Source organism: Staurois parvus, unplaced genomic scaffold, assembly GCF_062004578.1.
Source record: "Staurois parvus isolate SC_StPar_1 unplaced genomic scaffold, SC_StPar_1.0 ptg001162l, whole genome shotgun sequence".
NCBI classification, from domain to species: Eukaryota; Metazoa; Chordata; class Amphibia; order Anura; family Ranidae; genus Staurois; species Staurois parvus.
Window position 1 is genome coordinate 1190560 of NW_028318958.1, and position 14688 is coordinate 1205247.

Here is a 14688-nt window from a genome sequence, read left to right on the forward strand (position 1 = left end):
ATTGCACCGGATGTTCCTACTCTGATACATCTTTCAGCAACACAGCCCAATGGTTCCCATACAAATTGCATGAAGTTCACCCAATCCAGACAGCTTTAGCTGGCTGTGACCCTGACAATGTTTATGGGGATCTGCAAAAACAACTCTTGTGGCTGAGGTTTTTTTGGGGAATAAGTTGTTTTTTCTTAGCCTTCAAAATGAGTACTAATAGTAGGCTGGAGATGGAAATGCATGCTTTGGCCACTTCAAAAAATGTGTGGGAGTGAGGGCATCTGTATTGCCAAAAACACAATTTTTTTTCTCTATCAAATTTTCCCTGCAGTGAACTGTATGTTTCCCAACATAAAACCTTGACTTTAGATCTACTGAGCAACAAACCTAGAATTTGGCTTTAGGTCTTCTTTAGACCTCACATCAATGGTACAGTAGCTGCTGACTTGGCATGGCGGGGGGCTTTTGGCACCAAAAACAAATATGAATTTTCATGAATGTATCCATACTCCAACCTTTATCATATTTTTGTTGATCCAATGCTAACTCTTAATCCTTCAAGGTAAAGTCAAACTCCATCCCAGCAGCTAAATGCACAGCTAAAATATATACATGGGAGCTGCTTTACTTGTCTTTCCCAACCAGAAAGCACAGCCGAATTAGTGACCTACCTTTTTAGATGAAAAAAAACTTTATCCATTCCCAGTAAATTCATTCACCATGTGCAGCTTACGTTTGATAGCATTTTATGCAGGACAAAACATACAAGTGCAGCGAATCCTGCATTGTCCTTTTCTCCCCCATCACCCTTCCAACACACATACTATTCCGTGCTGCTGTCATCTTAATTTTTTTCATCATTAGGAGCCAGCTGTCTCATCTAGGTTCTTGCACCTGGCCCCCTGATTATGGCCCATCACGTCCTTTCTCCAGTGCTGTGTGATGCCTCAGCAGAAGCCTCCTTGGAAATCTGGCATTGGTATCTCAGGAGGCTGCAGGAGAAGGCTTTACGTTTTTCTCACCTAGGAATGACTGGAGGCAGATGATGGGTTGAACATGAGTAAAAAAAAAAGAATATAGAAATAATAGGAATTAAATGTTTATGTTGAGGAAGGGGGTGGATTTTGATGGTGGAAAAGGCAATTCTTGAGTGAGGCCAACTTCAAAGCAGACCTTCACCTTCCTTTTGAATATTGCAGATTCTAAGCCCTCCACCAGCCCTTTAAGACATTTGGAACGTTTTTTTTGAGAGGTAAAAAATACTTTTTTTATCCAGTTCCTCATTCCCTACCTAGGTGAGGATAATGTTTGATGGGTGGCCTCCCACCACACTGCTGTAGCCTCCTGGAATAAGTCACACATCCCAGAGGGCTTCGAGATAGTCTCCCCCAATCAATGTATCTCACGCATGAACAGTGAGGAGTCAGCCCTGACTGATCATAAAGTCACAATCTGCTGCTCATGAAGCCAAGACGGAGGCATGGAATTGAAGACAGCATTGGACTCTGTGGGCTGGTAAGAACCTGTTTTGTAAAAGTCAGCAGTTACAGCATGGCCAGATCTAGACTGCCTGATGTAGGGGTGCAGTAAAAAATCTCGGGGGGGGGCAGAGGATATGAGGTCAGTAGGGCAGTGTATAGGGGGGGCAGAAGGGCAGAAGATAGGGTCAGCAGTTTATAGGGCAGCCTACAATGGTCATTAGTTTGTAGGACAATGTATAGTGGGTTATCAGAACAGAGGACAGTGTGCAGCGGGTCAGCAGAACAGAGGACAAGGGTCAGCAGGGTGGAGAAAATGGGTTGTCAGGTCAGCAGTGCAGAGGACAGGAGCCAGTAGGGCATAAGACATTGGTCAGCAGAGAAGAGGACAGGGTCACTGGTGGCAGAGCACCCAGAAGGTCTCCTCCTCCACACTGCAAACAGCCTGGGTACTCAGATCTCCACCCCACACAGCACATAGCCGATATCAGATTCTCTTGCATACACAGCAACCATCTGGCTTTGCACAAATCCCCCCTAATCCCTCCTCCTTACACAAATCCCCCTCAACCCCTCTCCTTGCACATTTGTCCCCTAATCCCTCCTCCTTGCACTTATCCCCCCTAATTTCTCCTCCTTGCATGTCCCCCCCCAATCCTTCCTCCTTGCACATGTCCCCTCTAATCCCTCCTCTTTGCACATGTCCCCCCCTAATCCCTCCTCCTTGAATGTATATCCCCTAATCCCTCCTCCTTGCACGTATACCCCCTAATTTCTCCTCCTTGCACGTATCCCCCCAATCCTTCCTCTTTGCACATGACCTCCCCAATTCTTTCCCCATGCACATATCCCCCCAATCCCTCCTCCTTCCACATATCTCCCCTAATTCCTCCTCCTTGCACATATTCCCCTAATCCTTCTTCCTTGAACATGTACCCCCAATCCTTCCTCCTTGCACATATCCCCCCTAATCCTTCCTCTTTGCACATATCCCCCCTAATCCTTCCTCCTTGCACATATCCCCCCTAATCCTTCCTCCTTGCACATATCCCCCCAATCCGTCCTCCTTGCACATATTCCCCCCATCCTTCCTCCTTGCACATGTCCCCCCCAATCCTGCCTCCTTGCACATATCACCCCCCCAATCCCTCCTCCTTGCACATATCCCCCTTAATCCCTCCTCCTTGCACATATCCCCCTAAACCCTCCTCCTTGCACATATCAGCCCTAATCCCTCTTTGCACATAACCCCCCTAATTCCTCCTCCTTGCACATATCCCCCCTAATCCCTCCTCCTTGCACGTATCCCACCAATCCTTCCTCCTTGCACATGTCCCCCTTATCCCTCCTCTTTGCACATGTCCCCCCTAATCCCTCCTCCTTGCACATGTCCCTCCCAATCCTTCTTCCTTGAACATGTCCCCCCCAATCCTTCCTCCTTGCACATATCCCCCCAACCCCCCCTCCTTGCACATATCCCCCCTAATCCCTCCTCCTTGCGCATATCCCCCCAATCCTTCCTCCTTGCACATATCCCCCCTAATCCTTCCTCTTTGCACATATTACCCCCCATCCCTAATCCTTGCACATATCCCCCCCAATCCCTCCTCCTTGCGCATATCCCTCCTAATCCCTCCTCCTTGCACATATCAGTCCCCCCCCCAATCCCTCCTTGCACATATTCCCCTCCAATACCCCCTCCTAGCAAATATCCCTCCCCAGTGCAAATAGTTGCTAATCCCTCCACCTCTAATCTCAATCAAATTAGTCTCACACAGCCCCCCCTCACTCACACACACGATTGCTAGTTCGGACTGCACACAGTTTACCTGCACCCTGCCTCCTCCAAGTCCTGGCAGAAGGAAATGTGTGCAGGGCACAGCTCACCCCACCACCCCCTTAGATCTGGCCATGAGTTACAGTATTTGTACTGTGCTCTTTACTTATGTGGCTAAAGTTCCTCTTTAAGTATTACAGTTATATCACCTCTTTGTTTCCAGCCAGTGGTTGGACAATGGCAGGCCTTCAGCAGACTGATCAGCTCATCTTCTTATTCCTGTAAGCATGTGTGCATTGGATGAATTGCTTCACAGTGCCTACAGCTACAGGGGACAGTGAGAGTTTGTTTTAAAGCTTATATAATGCTCACTAAGAATGTGTAAATATTTGAATGTCCGTAATCTAAACACAATTTTACTTCAAGCCCCTAAGAAAAACAAGTCTCGTGGTGATTGTCCCATCAGTCAGACTAAGCTTCAAGTTCAACTCATGGGAGCATTTATGTTTATTCACAGAAGGAACTTTTTCTCTTAATCACTTTTCCTCCTGAAAGCTACATATCATTAAAATGCAATTTACTTCTCTACTTCTCTGCTCGCTAATGTTGTAACGTTATTAAATCATGTAAGCAGAGTACTTGTGTCTAATTTATCTCCTGAGTAATAAATGCGGTTCTATATTTAATTATTGACCAAATGGATTCTCTGAATATGGAATCTTGGAACAGAAAACTAAGATGTAATTATTAATATTATTTTTTTAAGATATACACTGTTCTGTGCATACTGAATGCTGATTAATATTTACTCTATGAATATTAATGTATAAAAAAACTTGTTGGCAGTCAGGGGGTGGCCTACAATAATAAAACAGCTCACCAATGTAATGGGCTTGTTTGTTTAGTTTAAAATTGTTTTGTCAGTTTTTATATTGCTATTATTTTCCAATTGCATTATAAATATAGATTTACTTTTAGAATAATTTAAACAAATTTTCAGGTTTGAAAGGATGTTACTGAAAAATTTGGGAAGCCTAATCTTGACTTAAAATCTTTCCATCATCTCATCTCTCCGTTTTTTTTACTTGCCACTCCCTTAAGAGTGTAAGCTGACCATAGATGGATTGAAATTGATCGTTCATCAGTGATCCATCTTTGGCCACTCCTGCATGACAGAAGTCGATCTTTAGATCAATTGAGCAGTGGAAGAAGCAACCATAATAAGCCATAAGTAGGTTTCCTCTTAAAAATAAAGCTAAAGCCCTCAACTTTGTACAAATCGCCCAGTGGCTCTACAGTTTAAACCCTCACATTGTAAAACAACCCATTCAATTTGAAATAGAAAGGAAAGGCAAAAAATGTGTGTATAGATATAAAAAAAATTATACATGCTTTTTCCCTGTTTTCTAAGTAATCACATACCCTCCAAGCTCCTTATGCAGCTGAGAATAGAGAGTTGACAGCAGCACACTGACCTTTCCAGTGAACGGCTGTGCGTGTGTTTGTGTGTGTGTGTGTGTGTGGGGGGGGGGGGGGGGGGGGTGTAGGACAAATCTGATAATTGGAGGAGAGCAGGCTGAGTATCCACACAGCTAGAAAACTGACCATGCTGTGCTTTCATGCCTGGTGTAGTCAGTTATTAATAGGAAACCAGAGGGACTGCCAGGAACATCAGGGATTTCACACAAAGTAAGCAATACAAAGAGAACAGGATACTTTTTCATACAAGTACATGGTACAGCAGGCACATATCAGGAATATGAAAAGTTAGGTTTACATATTTTTTAATAATAGAGTTTGTGATTGTATTTTTTTTATCCATCTATTCCTTTGTCCATTTTTTATTCCAAATGTAGTTTTTATGTGCTTAGTAGAAACTGGACAGCATCAGGATAGTACATGAGCACTTGAATAGGCAGCAAAAAGAGAGAGACAAGGCAGGTTTGATCTTGCAACAAATATTAGAGTGTATTGTTTCAATAACCACAAATATTGTTCAGTGACAAGACAATATGTATGCAACTTGGTTAGGCCACAACATAAGAGGGAGAGAAAGATTTTTATCTTGGAATAGAAATTAGAGTGTATTTTCTGAAAGACAATAGTAACAAATATTTTTGAGCATCTGAACAGGCCTAAAACTTTTAGGCACAACACAGGATTTGCCCTTCAGAAAACAGTTTGTTTGAGCTGTAGAAACATAGTGTGGCACCTTTACAGTGCAATAAAGCACAGTATAGCATCATATAGCACTGGCGCTATACTGTCCCTACATAGACTGTCAGTTCTCCCTAAAGTTCTGTAACACACAGTAACATGTGGCTACTGGGAACCCTACCTTTTAAGGGGGTTGACTACTGATTCCAGTTGAAAGGTCAGGCTGCACATTATGAGTCCTTTAAAATCTGGGGAACCGTGAACTTAAAACCTGAATTTGAACATCATCCCTATTTTCCCCTGGTCCAGTTTGCCATTCCTTTTCTGGACTGAATGATGCCTAGTGTCATTAAATGCACTTCCTTTGAGCCCAGGACATGAAGGACATGCCATTTTGGGGTGTGTCATAAACCACCCTAGGCTCACAAGAGAATGATGCAGAGGACAGTATGTGGACAGGGCCTACTTTCCCGAGCAAATGGCACCTTTACTCTCTCCTCTCACTAACTCTTAGGACAAGGCGGGAATATTTTCATATATATTCAACATTAAGACAGCACCCCAAATTAGAAGTGACCTGTACACACGGTGCATTTGTACCATAACTTGAGACTTTGCTGAATGCATTACACTGTCCCATGATATGTACGGCCCTGTGGAATGTGACATTTTGAAAGAGACACCACAGAGTAATGTCCCATTCCACCAGTCTAGCACTCCTATCTCCTCACTCCCAGTGCTAGCCTGTGATTCTTCCAAATGTTTTCATGAACCCACTCCTTTGCAAAAACTTGTTAACTCCTTCCGTATCTGCGGCTGGGTCCCTGAAATTTCCAGCATGTGGGTTCAGTCCCAGTTGCTGGGAAACCCTCCCCAATGCATGAGACTCACCCTTGCTGGTACCATTCTCCCGCTGTCTGGCTGTCATGCCATTCTCTTTTTTCACTGGTTGCCCTTAGCAATTACATGTTCTCCCTTCACCCCAAGTGTGCATAACTGGCCCTGTTCTTCAATATGCCATGTACCACCATGTACCCCTTTGTGGTAACTTCAGACCAGGCTTGCAACAGTGAAAGAACAATACTTTGAACTCTGCAGCAGTACAGTTCATGAACACACAAGTACCTTTACTAACCAGCTATTCCTAGGTTACCTGGGCATAATTTTTCAGGTAGAAGTCCATGACTGGAAAAGTTCTTTGCAGATGGGCTCCCTTGGGGTCGAGGTTGCGGGTTGCTCCTGGTTAGATCCCCTGCTGTGGACCTCTCACTCTACTCCTATGTGGTTCCCTGGCACTCACCATACTGAACCTTCGCCTTTTTTATTTGAATCAGAGGGTGGAGGGCAGAGCCCAAGAAATCCCAGGAAAACTGCAGAACCAATGTTTACGCCTTTCCACCTGGGCAACCTAGGATTGCTGTCTAGCGCAACTTTTGTAGGCACCTGCCTACAAGTGCCCATGTCCCTAGCAACAGGTAAGGAGCCAGCCCATCGAAGAAACTGTTACCAACCCATCGTGCTGACAGGACAGTGTGAGTACTCCTACACCTTCGGGGCCAGATAAAGGGAGAGGGCAGTTAGGTGTGATACCCAACTAGTCTTCATCCAGGGCTGCTTAACTGCAAGCTCTTGGGACCCCCTAGCTAAGGGATACCCTCAGCACAGCTGGGTGAAGAGGAGGATACATTTGGGGTCTGAGGAGGTACACCAAAAAAAGGACAGTGCTACATTTTTGCTAGTCCACATTTTTTTGTACATAGTTGCTAAAAAGTTAATCATCAAGTTCTACAGTTCCTTGGGCATCCCATATACCCCTAGACCCCATTCTTATTGTTAACCCCTTAATAAAAACAAATAATAACTAGCTCAAGGACTGTTTTATTGACTCTGTGCATATGAAGAAGTAAAGAAAATGTGTGTTGCTTGGCCGTGCTTAGTTTAGGGGAACCCAAACCCAGCAACTCCTGCGGGGATAGTGCTACATATACAAAAACATGAGAAAAAACAGCAACTCTTTGGGAGAAGGGCTCCAGGGAAGAAGGGGAGGTGTTAGGTAAAGTTGAATTTTAATCCAATGATAAAGACTTTTATTTTGTCTTTTTGTTGTTTTTATAGCTGTTATTTTCAAAACCTGTGGGAGTCAGCTGAAAATAAATGTCCCTTTTTTTATAATAAGGATCTTTATCCTGAATTATAAACTTTGTGATCTGGAGGAAAAGATCATCATACTTGCAAGACAATGCCTGAAATACTTTCTAATTGCTGAACATATAGAGGGATATCAGTCCACACAGGCAAGGAGGATCTACCAAATAGCTGCTGAGCCTTCGCAGGGGAATCAATCCGACAGCTAGTAGTAGGGATGAATGGAATGATTTTTGTCAAAATTGATTTTGCTGTAAAACTACTAGTTTTGCTGCCTGGAAATCACTCAACTGTGCTCATTGAACTGTTAAGGTGAAATGTGTCTGAACTTTTTTTTTTTAATTCCTTAATTAATTAATTCTTTAATTCAATTTGTTTATTTAGAGTAGTGCAGTTTATTTATTTTAATATTTTTCTTGCATTTGAGTTTTTATTTTTTTATTCTGAGCAAAGTTAGTTTTGTGTACTGTTGCTTTTACTTTTTTTGTCAGGTTTTTTTCTTTCTGTGACAAATAAATAAAATATGGAGGCTAATAGGAGGCCTTTTTTGGCAAAATAACATGCTCAGGATCATTGAAATGAAGTGTAACCCTCAGCAGTCATTTAGAGGCAGTTGCATCCCTAAAGTCACCAAAACCCACCGCTGCAGATAAAAGAGACAAACTATGCAGCTCTGTTATCATTAAAACACGATTAATACTGTATGGTTTTAAAGGCAAAATGTTTTTTTTTTTTTACTTAAAGTAATATTAAAGGCAATTAAACAAAACAACAAAAAAAGGTCATACTCACCTGCTCTGTACAGTGTTTTTGCACAGAGCAGCCCTTTTCTCAGGTCTGTTGTCAGCGCTCCTGTTCCCACCCTCCTGCCTAGTACTCCTAGAGCAAGCAGCTTGCTATAGGGGTAGTCAGGCAGGCTCGATTCCGAAACGGCTGCTCTACATGTCTAATCACAAACAGAGTTGCAGCTTGGCCACACCCCCCACTCCCCTCATTTGCTCACTGGTTGTGATTGACAGCAGTGAGAGCCAATGGTTCTCCTGCTGTCTCAGCCAATGAGGAGGGAGAGTCCCCAGAGAGTCGATGCTCTCGGGCACATCACTAGATCCAGAGGGGGCTCAGGTAAGTATTGGGGGGGGGGTACTGCACACAAAAGGATTTTTTAATGCATGAAGATAAAAAACCTTGAATCTTTACAACCACTTTAAAGCATTGTCTGCGTTAAGGTAAAAAAACTTTCAAAAGCAGCTCCCCCAGCCCGCCCAACACTTACCTAAGTCTCAAGCCAGCACTGTGTCTGGAAGTTGCGCAAGACGTAGGGGCAGCAGACCGGAAGTACGTCAACGTGTTTCGCCCCTCCCACTGGGCGTTCTCAAAGAGGTCTGCTGTCCCTACATCTTGCGAAACTTCCGGTGAGTGGAACGCACGCTGAACGGTGCGTTCCAAGCGGCCATCTTGGGATCTGTCTGTCCTACATACTGTCATCCTCTGCTATATTGGAGCTGTGAGATTTCTGGAGCTGTCTCTGGATGGTGTTTGATTCTACTTGGCTGTTGGAGGTTATTAAACATGCTTTTATGAATCTTGGAATATGTGAGTGGCCTGGTATTTGTTTATCCATGTTCTATGGTCATTAACAATATTACACTATATGCAATATTTTTCCTTTGGCACAACGGTGGAGCTGGTTTGGAGTGATTAACCAAGGAGGGAGTGGAAGGATCATCATAGCTCTGCATGGTGGAATGGAGGTCTGGAGGCTATAGAGGGGGTATAGGATCCCTGAAAGTCCTAAAAGGCCTACTATTCACCAATATCTGGTGACTGCGGTATATGTTGGTTTGCACTGGTGAATGGTGGAAGCATATATCACAGAAGAATATTTCTTTGTTCAAGCACTGTGGAGTTTGGGAGGAAGGATTTTGAATATATAAAAAATATTTTTTGAGTTATTATGGACACATTTATTTATCATATTTTTGAGTTATTATGGACACATTTCATTTATTGATATATTATATTATAATATTCTTTTTTGGACACTATAATATTACTTTATATTTAATAGGTATTGTTTTGCGCTGTTTATATTTTTGTTTTTTATTTGGTGTTTTACACTGGTGTACAGCAACATTTCATACCTGGGTTGGAGATTATTCTGTGGCGCAGGAGTGTATTAATTTTTTGTTGTAATGTCATAATGTGCAAGTCTGACAGTAGTGCTGTCACCGCTGCAAAGGTTTCCATTTTCACTCGATCTTTCTTCCGGGTATGTGAGCCCCGGCTGTCTGACTGGCCGAACTGCGATGACATCACTCTTGCACGTATGCAGACCACAGCACAGTGCTCTGAAGGAATGCCACGGGTATGCCGCTCCTTCAGAGCACATGTGTCGGATCTAAAAAAAAAAGTGAATATCTCCTAAACAGTGCATGTTTAGGAGATATTCATTTTATCTACAGGTAAGCTTTATTATAAGCTTACCTGTAGGTAAAAGTATAAAAAAAAGTTTACTGCCACTTTAAAGCTAGTTTTGTTATTCGATCTTCTTTACTGATATTATGTATGTTTTGCTTGTAAGATTTATCCTGATTAAGTGCTCCTCTACCTTTATAATTGCTCATATTGCTATTTTTGTTACAGACATTTTTGGTCATTATATGGAGACAAAACATATTTTACAAACCACATTCTCCCCTTTACTAATGAACCATGCAGGCTCCATTCATGAATCCTGGAATCAGGTCACCATTAGGTACATTTCCCGATATTATAGCTGACATAACTGGCTCCTGAGTTTACATAACACTGACTTTCAGTTTTGTGTAAACATATTTGTGACTCAGAGATAAAATAAACTTTTGTTCACTTGGCTTTTTCCTGGCTATGCTCCAGCTCTGTGCAGGTTATTTAGCTATAGAGTAATCCTATTTTCTGACATATATTAACAGACATTATGCATCCTGGCTGGTTTACTGGCATGCCAATATGGAGAATTCATCTCTATCTCTGCACTTAGGACTTTGCATCGCAGAAGCTTTTCAGCATGAAATGCGGCTAAGTGGGTCTACACAGGCGCAAGCCCAGTCTAACCAGTAAGTTGTATGAGAAAATTGGCATTAGCATTAAAGCTGAGGTTTAAGTGTGGCTTTTTTTGTCTAGTTATATTGGTCCAACTTGGACCAATGTAAGAAAGTATGTGCCAAAGCTGGTTGATCCCTGTGGAAGCGGAAAAATCACTGTAGTAGGCACTGCTACTGAAGTGATCACCATTAACTTCTGGGTCCCAGGCCCACTCCATAGTGAACACAGGGGCTTGCTCACTTGGCACAAGTGTGGGAGGTGACTATAGAATCTCCACCTTGTCCAATCATAGAAAGCCTTGCATTCATTCAATAAAATGAAAGGCAGTCTGTGAATGGTGCTTTTGTCAAGCAGTCAGCTTCCTGTGTCCACTTAGCCATCGGGCAGTCGCTCAGTATAGGTCCCGGAAGCTGGGCATGATCACTGTAGCAGCTCCTACTACAGCAATTCCAGCTTTCAGAAGGATCAGTCAAGTATGGCACATACATACCTACATTGGTCCAAGCTATAAAATAAAACTCCAATTTTATTTTTACTTTTTAGATTCTTCCCTCCTGTTATTCTGTTCATTTTCTATGATTCCCAGCATATTGTCAAGTAGGCTAGGCTCACAGTACTCTATGACTAGTCTTTATGTGAGCACTGCTCAGTCCTGGAGGAATATCCACCCTCCCAAGTCTGCCAAAGGAAGAAAGGGAAGCTGCTATGATGACACCTGATTGCCTAGAAGACTGTAAGAAAAATTGCTGGGGTGGGGGAGGTCAAAATTAGTTCTTTTACACCATAGTCTCTGTGTTCACTTTATGGGATGAGTAGGCCTGGGTGTGAATCAGCCAGGTTATTTTAGGTCAGGGTTAAGGGCTCTGCAGGTCAGTTCCCTGATACCTCCCCCTGCTCTAGAAGCATGAGACGTTTCTAGAAGGCAGTGGGTGGGATGAGGAGGGGCTGATCTGCATACTTAAGGGATCTTGGCCAATCCCCAAGCAGGAGGCTTGACTTTGGGCCACAACATCCCTTAAGTATGAGAAAGCCTGATCATTCATTCATTTTTTTTCTTTCATATGTATTTGTACTGCCTATTTGCAGCATTTAAAAATGCACCTGACTGCATCTAGTGTAAATCTGGTTCACACAACAATTTCTGTGTTCTGGATGCTTTTTTTCATACATGTTTTTGATACATTTTTGATTAATTCTTTCACTTGATTCATTCATAATAGCTGTACTTACTCTAGTGATGCTGTGATTGTCTCACAGTTATTACATGGTACCTGAGCCAGTCAGAGCACCCTGTACCATGTGATAGCTGTGGGCCAATCACAGCATCACTACAGTAAGCAGAGCTGTTACAAATGAAATCCATTCATGACAGTACAAATGATTGCATCGCTGTACCAACAATCACAGTGTAAACAAAAAAATCCCTAATCACCCCCCTCCCCCAGAGTAGTACAGTATCACTGTGGTGACTCTGATGACAGTATATAAAAAAAATTGTAAAAAATAAAATGTAAAAAAAAAGGAGACAAAAAAAATTGAATAAAATATAGGTTTTTTTTTACATACTGTCACTAGTCAGTATCCCTGATCACCGCCACACTGGTCATATGATGATGCTGTACTGCACTGGTGACAGTACTGTATGTAAAAAAAACTGAGTTTCTTATTTTTTCAAAAAATTGTGACAAAAAAATTACAACTTAAGAAAACTTGCCAAGTCTCTTACTAAATACCCCAGACTGTCTACTTTCCAAAGAAGGGGACATTTAGGTGGCATTTTTACTGTCCTGTCATTTTAGGGACTTAATAAATTAGATAGGCCATCAGTAGATCAGGATTGATGAATTTTCGAATGCATATATAGTATGTAGTATGTAGACACTAGATTTCTTGCACAGACCAAGAAATATACACTTATTGGGATTTTTTTTACCAATGACATGTAGCAGAATACATTGTTGCCAAAATATATGAAATTTGATGTTAGTGTATATGTTTTATAACAGAAAGTATATAATATTGTTTTCTTTCAAAATATTTGGTCTTTTTATGTTTATATAGCAAAAAAAAACAAAACCCAGTGATGATCAAATACCTTCATAAGAAAGCTCTATTTGTGTGAAAACAATGATATACATTTAATTTGGGTACAGTGTTGCATGATCGAACAATTTCCAGTTAAAATAGTACAGTTCTGAATAGCAAAAAAATGGCCTGCTCACAAATGGGGTAAAACATTCCATAGGGCAAGTAGTTAAAAACACTCTGAACTGCATCTGGTGTAAACTAAGTTTCGACAGGTACCCACTCCCACTTCCGCTGCAATTGCCTACGCGATCAGAAGCAGACGTTCTCCCTCCCTGACACCATCTGGGACACATGACAGGTGCCAGAAAACTGTGAGACCATTCACAAGGCTCAGCTCTACTGAGGACACCGCTGGATCGAGGGACAGGTGAGGGTCTGTTTTTTAGAAGTCAGCAGCTACAGTTTTTGTAGCTGCTGACTTTTATTTTTTTAGTTTTTGACTGGACCTCCACTTTTTTCACTGAAAATATGAACTATGCAATACTAAACTTACAAGCTATTTAACTACCATCATTGGGCATGCCTATCTATGCTCAATAATGGCCGTTCTTATGTGAGTGCAACCATACTTCAAATAAATGTTGTCTCAATGGTTTTACACTATGTGGAGCACTCTTTTTTGCATATTTCTTACCACGAGTCTGAATCCTATCCGGAGTTGTGTATTTACCCTAATTAGGGTCCATTGCTTGGAGGATCTTTACTTTTCTCTCTTGGTGATCTGGGTTGTTTACAACAAAGAGTGATTGACTACTTTTAACAGGGGGTCATGTCTTTCTGGTAAGCCTTTCGTATGAGTGGTTGGTGACACAACAACTGTCCTTAGATTTCCTTTGTTTCATCACAGCCTCTGGGGACTTTTTCTTTATCTGAATTTTTTGATGGACTGTTTTTTGTATGACACAATTTTTCACAGTTTTTTTCACTAATCATTTGTTACTTTATTAACCATTTGCCGCCCGCCCTATGGCCGAATGGCGGCCGGCAAATGTCATCAGCGTTCCGGGTGGACGCCATATGGAGTCCTCCTGCACATGCGCAGATTGCGCTCCTGCAGAGCCGCGCAGCGGCATGATCTGTCACCGGTCGTGTACCTCAGACACGGCCGATGACAGATCTGAGTATCGGCCCCCGTTGCCGGTACCATGTGACCTGCTGTGACCAATCACAGCAGGTCACATGACAGTTGTATACAATGGATGGCTTCATTCATGTGATTAGCTGTGGCCAAATCACAGCTAAGCACAAAAAAAAAAACCCTGAATAAATCAATGTCATTCAGGTAAATGCTTGCTTATAGCAAAATAATTCTTTGCTATAAGCAAATTGTGTAAAAAAAAAAAAAAACTGATCGCTTTCCCAAAGTAGTACAATGTTACTATGGTAACATTGTACTACTTTGGTCATAGTGAAATATGAAAAGAAAATCTTAAAAAAAAAAAAAAAATTTAATAAACAAAAAAAAAAAAAAAAAAAATTTTTTTTTTTCATATTGTCACCAGTCAGTGTCCCTGATTACCGCCATGCCAGTTATATGATGACGCTGTACTGCACTGGTGACAATATGTAAAAAAAAATTGTGAAACTAATTTTCTAAATTTTTTAATTTTCTGAAAAATTATGACAAAAAAATACAACTTCAAAAAACTCGCCATTCCTCTTATGAAGTACGTCTGACTGTCTACTCTGCAGAAAGGAGTCATTTGGGGATATCTGTACTGTTCTGACATTCTTGGACCTCAAGAAATTAGATTGGCTGTCAGTACTTCAGGATTGATCAATATTCAGATCTATACCATAGTTTGTGAACTCTATAACTTTCCTACAAACTAAAAAATACATCCTAATTTGGGTTATTTTCACCAAAGACATGTAGCAGAATACATCTTGGACTAAATTTATGAAGAACAATTATTTATTTGTAAACTTTTATAACAGAAACAAAGAAAAACGTGTTTTTTTCAAAAT